Raw genomic sequence first — 8,865 nt, forward strand, 5'->3', positions numbered from 1 at the left:
CAAACATACGAAAATATCCGCAATGAACATTCCTTTCAATGACAACGTAATCACAACCAAATAAAGCCATTAGACGGTCTCAACTGACAACCAACACAACATAAGAAACAGGTAAAAAAATGAAACGCAAGAGAAAACGCATATTAGAACAAACGTGTCACGCGAAGAACTTGGTTTGTCAAATCTTTGTAATATATGTGGAGACGCATATGTAAGAGGAAGCTGGAAGTACTTTAGACACACGTGTCTCACAACACATCAGTACGTTACAGACGTATGACCAACACAAAACCACTTCAACAGAAACACTTCTTGTACAAACAGGGAACCACAACACAGAAGACCCATTTTATGTTTCTATTTTAAAAAAATACGAAGGATTTTAAAGAGAAAAAATATGTAAACTATATTTATTAAACAAACTAGTCCGTAGATGAACAGAGACACTTGATGGCGTATGTAACTAAACCACCATTCTGAAACAATACACAACACCGAATGTTTTTTTTGACATTAGCAACTAAACCTTTAAACACATTTTATAATGTGTTATACTTCAACACGTGGTAAGCAAGTTGTAGTCCGGCATTCTCCACTACAAGTAACTGATTAACTTGTACATCATTACAAGTCAGGATTTATGTTAATTAGTGAATTTGCTAACTGAAACTTGAACCTGGTTTTATTGTCTTAATTTTTTGAATTTTAACAACCCCTCCCCTTGAAAGTGAACTTTTATTTTGTGCCATTTCCTGGATCACACCTGTTAGGACTTGACTAAGTTTAATTCTACATCGTAGTGGGTGTAAGGTGTAATTAGTACTACATCGTCTATTTAACACCATATATGATGAATTATTATTTTCTTAACTTAAAGTGCTCATTGTTGAAAAAGAACTGCACCCATCACAGGTTGCTTAGTGGTACAGTTACAACACAAAGTGTTCGTACACCTGCATCCCGAGTAGTTTTTTGTTCATAACTTATAAAGTTACCACTTATAGGCTAATAAACGTATAGTGTATTATAAATATTATGCTAACACACATCTACATGAATTTTTATGTAAATTAAACCACAAATAAACTGTATATAAACAAACAAACAAAAAATTGGAGGAGCAGAAAGTGTTCGTACATTTCAGAACGTGTGTGAAAACTGATATTCCTGTGAATAATTTGTTTAGTTTGGCAAATAAACTACATTATACCATTCCAGAACTAGACACTTGGTTCATAATTATTGGATTTAGCCAGCAATAAATGTACTTCCGGCAATATAGCGCCGTCTCCGTCATTATCTGCTTGGTCATCATGGCGAACAGGAAACAACTGTCCAGTGATTTAAAATCCGTATTGTTGGAAAACACAAGTTTCGTCTGTTTCTTTCCGGTATTGCTACACAACTTAATGTGCCGAAATCTAATTTCCAAGTTTACGGTTACAGGATCAACTGCAAACCACCTTCGTTCAGGACGCCCCTACCAAAGATTCCAGAAGAGAACCTAGAGGATGGTTCTCAGAAAAGTTAGTAGGAACCCTCGTTTAACTCGTAATGACATACAGAAACTGGTAAGGGAAACTGAGGTGGACGTATGACCAACACAAAACCACTTCAACAGAAACACAGAAAACCCATGTTAAGTTTCTACCTCACAAAATACAGAATGATTTTGAGAAAAAAAATATGGAAGCTAAATTTTTTAAAGAAACTAGTCCGTAGATAAACACTTGATGGCATATGTAACCAAACCACTATTCTAAAACAATACAGAACACCGATACACTTGACAATATTACTTTCTGTTTAACACTTGCATACTGTTGAAGTATCACACAGTCTTACAATTCGTTTATAACCCTTAAGTACACCAAATATCCTTTCAACTTATTACTGTTTCTTAGCAATTTGTATTTTCTGTTTATGTGTTTTTAACTAATGATAAAACATGTAATTCTTTTTATATTTATATCTTATAAAATAGTCATTTATGTAATATGTCAGAACAGCTGTATGATTAGTGTTATAACTATAATATTAGAGTGTTAATAATTTAACGAATATTATAATATTAAACGGTTGTGTATATTAACCCTAATGAAGCTGAAAAGGAAAAACGTCAGTTAGATAAAAAAATATTTTATATATGTTTGTTTGTTTGTTTTTGAATTTTCGCGCAGAGCTACACGAGGGCTATCCGTGCGAGCCGTCCATCATTTCGTAGTGTACGACTAAAGGGAAAGTCCTCCGCGAATACACCGGTAAGTTTACGGATTTACAACGTTAAAATTATGGGTTCAATTCCTTTCGGTGGACTCAGTTTAGAGCTTAGTGTGGCTTTGCTAATGAAAACACACACACGAGAGGAAAGCAGCAATTCGTCACCACTCACCGCCAACTCTTGGGCTACTCTTTACCCACAATATTGCAAATGACCGAAACATTATAACAACTCCACGGCTGAAAGGGCGAGGATGTTTGGTGTATACGGGGATCAATACATTTTCCAGCAAACATCACATTAGAAACAACCCACACAATACTTACATTTGTCTCACACAACAGTTATTTTAAACACTTTGTACAAACCAAACAAAGGAGTGGTAATAGATGACAGTGCAGCAGTGACATTTGTTATTATATTCACATGTACACTAAAAATCAAAACTCTTGACACATATATTGGGTTGAGGAATAATTTGTGAGCGTTTTTAAATAATTTCATTCAAGCATTACATGCAAGACTATACAATACTTCAATGCATGAACACATTACACCCAAAACATTTATTATGATACTTTATTTCATGTAATACCTAGGTGTATAGTATGCATTGTTTTAAACGAAATTGCAAGAAATTAAATGCGAAAAGCAGATGGTTTCGAAAATGCTCGATTTTGTCCACTTGACATTCCATTTAATGAGCTGAAAATGAAAGCAAAAATTAAATACAAATGAAAATCAAACACACCATCTATTAGAGCAAAAAATTATCTACCAAATGACATGAAATATTTTGCGAAAGCGTTTCATTTATGAATATATTTTTTTTAACTTGAAGAAACGCTCACGAATTATTCCTCAACCCAATATTTTAAACTCAGGTTTAATACCAGAAGTATGGTAGAGATATATCGATGGCATATTTCCTATAGGGTTTCACGTAAGGCTATCTGCTTTCGTCGTCTCCAATTTGACTGCGTAAGATTAAAGACAAGGCAGCTGGTCATCACAGTTCACACAAACTCTTGTGCTCGTCTTGTGCAACGAATAATGGGATTGATAGTTTCCTTTTGTCGCCTCCAGGGCGATGATGTTTGGTGTGAAGGGAATTCGACCTTCATGGCGGACCAAAATATCAAATCGTGGATTTAAATAGAAATTATCTGTCTACGTGACAACGAGGTGGGAGAATAAAACGTCAATTCCCAGGTGGGGCTCAAACTCACAACCCCGGAATATCCCGTAAGTACTGTCTTATAAGTACGTGTGCTAACAAATTACGCTACTGGGGATATAATAGTATATAGAATAGAACACTTCACTTTATCCATTAGCCAAGCTTACACTAAAATTACCCAACCCAGAAGGATAGTTAAAATTTTTAGACGACCCAAAGTAGTCTAAAATTGAAGTGGAAATTACGGAAAATTGATATTTCTTCTTTACGGTCTTTTTTCCGTTACGGTTCATACCTGTATAACTGGCATTTTAGACGTACGTATTGTGTTCCACAAAAGTACTTCAAATGCCTTACTTTAACTTTTAAGAACACACTGTAATGTATAACAGTTAATCTTTGTGTCTAAAACCTTGAGTACCATGTAATATACAATAGCTAATCTTTGTGTCTAAAACCTTGAGTACCATGTAATATATAATAGCTAATCATTGTGTCTAAAACCTTGAGTACCATGTAATACATAATAGCTAATCATTGTGTCTAAAACCTTGAGTACCATGTAATACATAATAGCTAATCATTGTGTCTAAAACCTTGAGTACCATGTAATACATAATAGCTAATCATTGTGTCTAAAACCTTGAGTACCATGTAATACATAATAGCTAATCATTGTGTCTAAAACCTTGAGTACCATGTAATACATAATAGCTAATCATTGTGTCTAAAACCTTGAGTACCATAGTAATATATAATCGCTAATCTTTGTGTCTAAAACTTGAGTACCATGTAATATAATAGCTAATCTTTGTGTCTAAAACCTTGAGTACCATGTAATATATAATTGCTAATCTTTGTGTCTAAAACCTTGAGTACCATGTAATATATAATCGCTAATCTTTGTGTCTAAAACCTTGGTAGTATGTATTACATAATAGCTAATCATTGTGTCTACAAAACCTTGAGTACCATGTAATACATAATAGCTAATCATTGTGTCTAAAACCTTGGGTACCATGTAATATATAATAGCTAATCTTTGTGTCTAAAACCTTGAGTACCATGTAATACATAATAACTAATCTTTGTGTCTAAAACCTTGGGTACCATGTAATATATAATCAGCTAATCTTTGTGTCTAAAACCTTGAGTACCATGTAATATATAATAGCTAATCTTTGTGTCTAAAACCTTGAGTACCATGTAATACATAATAACTAATCTTTTGTCTAAAACCTTGAGTACCATGTAATATATAATAGCTAATCTTTGTGTCTAAAACCTTGAGGTACCATGTAATACATAATAACTAATCTTTTGTGTCTAAAACCTTGAGTACCATGTAATATATAATAGCTAATCTTTGTGTCTAAAACCTTGAGTACCATGTAATACATAATAACTATAACTTTGTGTCTAAAACCTTGAGGTACCATGTAATATATAATAGCTAATCTTTGTGTCTAAAACCTTGAGTACCATGTAATGCATAATAATCTAATCTTTGTGTCTAAAACCTGATTACCATGTAATATATAATAGCTAATCTTGCGGCTTAAACTTTGTTAATATCTCCAAGTTAAAACTCGACCATTCTGTTTATAGGTAAGAGCTGGCTAAAAGTTTCTTCCTCGGTGCTGCTAAATGAAACCAACCCAGACTAAGTTATCTTCTGTCAACAGTAAATTCACGAAAGTGTTTGAATAGGTTCGGTCAGCCAGGTTGTAGGGTTCGCCTCGAGTCAAGAATATATCCCTCTACATTATTCCCCTTCGTGACGGAAGAAAAATAAATCAGTGATCGAATATTTACGAAAGAACTGTTTAAACGCATCCGTAATAAAACACGTAATTAAAAAAAATAAAGAACGTGATTCGAACCTGAAATCTGCCCTACTTTTTTCTACTGATTTTGAACGTGAGGACATCTTTCATCGCGATTTAACAAGAAACTGACACTTTTATAAATGTGCAACTTCCTCTCTGAACGTAAAGGTAATTTATTAGCAGAACCTTCTTGTTATAATATTCAGATAGCCACATTTAGACGAAAACATGCCACACTAACGAGCGTCAGACAGAAGATAAAAAAAAAAAAATTCACTATTACTTCTCATCTTCGTCTTCCACCTTACTCAGCATAATTGTTATCCTCCCCTCAGAGTTCTTTCACTAGAAATTCATCAACGCAGAAAACACGATACTCTCCCCTGAGAATTTGATAGGTTCAATTTGGTTGAATGTCATACAAGATAATTAATGTACCATCGCGCAACTGTACTCCTTGTTAATTTCATTTATTTGTTCTTATCACTGATTGTTACTGGCTATTATTGATTGTTGTTGGTTATTTCACATTGTTACTGGTTGTTTCTCATTGTTGCTGGCTGTTATTGATTGTTCCTGATTATTACTGGCTATTATTGATTGTCATCGGCTATTTCGCATTTTTACTGCTATTATTGGATATTTTTATTATTGCTTGATACTATTGGTTGTTACTGGTTATTTTTCATTGTTACCGATTATTATTGGTTGTTATTGGTTATTTCTCTTTGTTACTGGATATTATTGGTAGTTTCTGATTGTTGCTTAATATTATTAATTGTAATTTATTATTTATCATTGTTACTCGATATTATTAGTTGTTATTTGTTAATATTCATTGCTAATGGCTACAATTGGTTGTTATTGGTTAATACTCATTGTTCTGGCTATTACTGGTTGTTTCTGATTGTCACTGGTTATTTCTCATTGTTTCTAGATATTATTGGTTATTTTTTATTGTTATTGGTTGTTTCTGGTTATTTGTCATTGTTCCCGGATATTACTGGTTATTTCTTATTGTTTCTGGATATTTTGGTCATTTCTTATTGTTACTGGCTACTATTAGTTATTTCTGATTGTTACTGGCTACTATTAGTTATTTCTGATTGTTACTGGCTATTATTAGTTATTTCTGATTGTTACTGGCTATTATTGGTTATTTCTGAATGTTACTGGCTACTATTAGTTATTTCTTATTGTTTCTGGATATTATTGGTTATTTCTTATTATTTCTGGATATTATGTTATTTCTGATTGTTACTGGCTATTATTGGTTATATCCTGATTGTTACTGGCTACTATAAGTTATTTCTGATTGTTATTGGCTACTATTAGTTATTTCTTATTGTTTCTGGATATTATTGGTTATTTCTTATTATTTCTGGATATTATTGGTTATTTCTTATTATTTCTGGATATTATTGGTTATTTCTGATTGCTACTGGCTATTATTGGTTATTCCTGATTGTTACTGGCTACTATAAGTTGTTTCTGATTGTTACTGGCTACTATTAGTTATTTCTTATTGTTTCTGGATATTATTGGCTATTTCTTGTTGTTACTGGCTACGATTAGTTATTTCTGATTGTTACTGGCTATTATTAGTTATTTCTGATTGTTACTGGCTATTATTGGTTACTTCTTATTGTTTCTGGATATTATTGGTTATTTCTGATTGTTACTGGCTACTATTAATTATTTCTGATTGTTACTGGCTACTATTAGTTATTTGTGATTGTTTCTGGCTACTATCAGTTATTTTTTATTGTTACTGGCTACTATTAGTTATTTATGATTGTTGCTGGCTATTATTAGTTATTTATGATTGTTACTGGCTACTATTAGTTATTTATGTTTGTTACTGGCTACTATTAGTTATTTCTGATTGTTATTGGTTATTTCTGATTGTTACTAGTTATTATTGGTTGTTTCTGATTGTTGGTTATTATTGATTGTTTTTATTATTGTTACCTATTGTTGGTTATTTCTTATTGCTCTGGATATAATTGGTTATTTGTGATTGTTACTAGTTATTATTGGTTGTTTCTGATTGCTACTGGTTATTATTGGTTATTTCTGATTATTACTACTTATTGGTGATGATCTTATTGTTTCTGGATATTATTGGTCATTTCTGATTGTTATTGGTTGTTGCTTGCTGTTAATACAACTTATATAAATATCTTTTGATATTTGATCCTTTGATAACATAAAATGTTTAACGGGTCTCGTGGAAGAGGTGTTTTTGTTCGACATTTAGAGCTTGTGACTTCTCTTACAGACTTCCTCTTTTAATCAAGCCGAGAACTGGCAAAAGAAAAAGTGGACATTGAAGTTTTTCTTTTATACATTGAGTAATTTACACTATAAGAGATAACTATGCGTGTCTGATAAATATTACCTCTGGAACAAGAAAGTCTATTTTAATGTACAGGCAATGACCACAATATTGCTTCAATAACAAAGTGGTCACACCACTAGAGTTTTCTGAAGGTTTCCAGTTCTTAAAGAGCCAACTTACAGAACTTTAATACTATACCACTATAGAACTATTTTATTTTCTATTTGAGTTTACTCGAGAAATAACACCCTCATACACGTTAAACCTGGAGTTGTTTTTATTCTATTAGAGTTCACTTGAGTAACACATCTTTGTGTATCTATAACCTGGAGTTGTTGTTTTTTAACCCATGAGTTAAACTGAGTAATACACCCTTACTTAGCCTGGAGTTATTTTTTTATTTTATTAGAGTTAACTTTAGTAAAACACCCTGATGGTTCGAGCGAAATATACGTTTATCCGCGGAGCTGTCTTTTCTATTACTCAGATTAAAATGAGTATTCTCTGAGTGAAATGTACGCTTAGCTCATAAACCTACGCTGAACTATTTTCAAAATGATGTATTCATTACCCTTCAACAAACCGTTTCTGCGTGACTGACACTGCTTATTATCGTTCTAATGAAAATAAGGTTTATATTCTACTAGATGAAGCACTAGAGAACCATCTACAGTATGACATGTTATATATAGAACACTCTACAGGTTGCTTATACCTCATTCGGATTATTGTTACTTACAAAATAAACGACATTATATATAAATTTTAATAACCATACAATCTCAATAGCGACGAACATTGAGCGAGTAATAACTGTAAGGTTCATCAGTTATGTGACATAAGTTCGTAATGACAAAAATTAAATATTACGTCATTCAAAATCAAAATCAAACTGATTACATGGCATTATTCAGAGCAACACATACATAGCTGTCTAAGATCAAAACACTGTAACTTGGAAACCGTATTTATGGAAATATATTGTTTTACGATGTTCAAAAGCGACACGTGGCGACATCTGTAGAGAAATGAGTTATTCGTCAAAACAAGTAGAGTTCTTCAGTATATGACGAACGTGAATTAAGCCTTACTGAACCAAATACTGCTACTGGTGTAACTAGGAAGAAGAAGGTATTAATCGTTCGACATGTGTTCTCTCATTTTATGAAACTGACCGAGTGGGCTGAGTAACGAAACGCCTGTTAACCACGTGACTAATAATGAACCAATAAACGCTTAATTAGTGCCCAGCGTTACAGCAGTAATTACAAATAACGCACACATTTTTTTTTTC

The sequence above is a fragment of the Tachypleus tridentatus genome, unplaced genomic scaffold (genome assembly GCF_004210375.1).
Source record: "Tachypleus tridentatus isolate NWPU-2018 unplaced genomic scaffold, ASM421037v1 Hic_cluster_2, whole genome shotgun sequence".
Classification (NCBI taxonomy): Eukaryota; Metazoa; Arthropoda; class Merostomata; order Xiphosura; family Limulidae; genus Tachypleus; species Tachypleus tridentatus.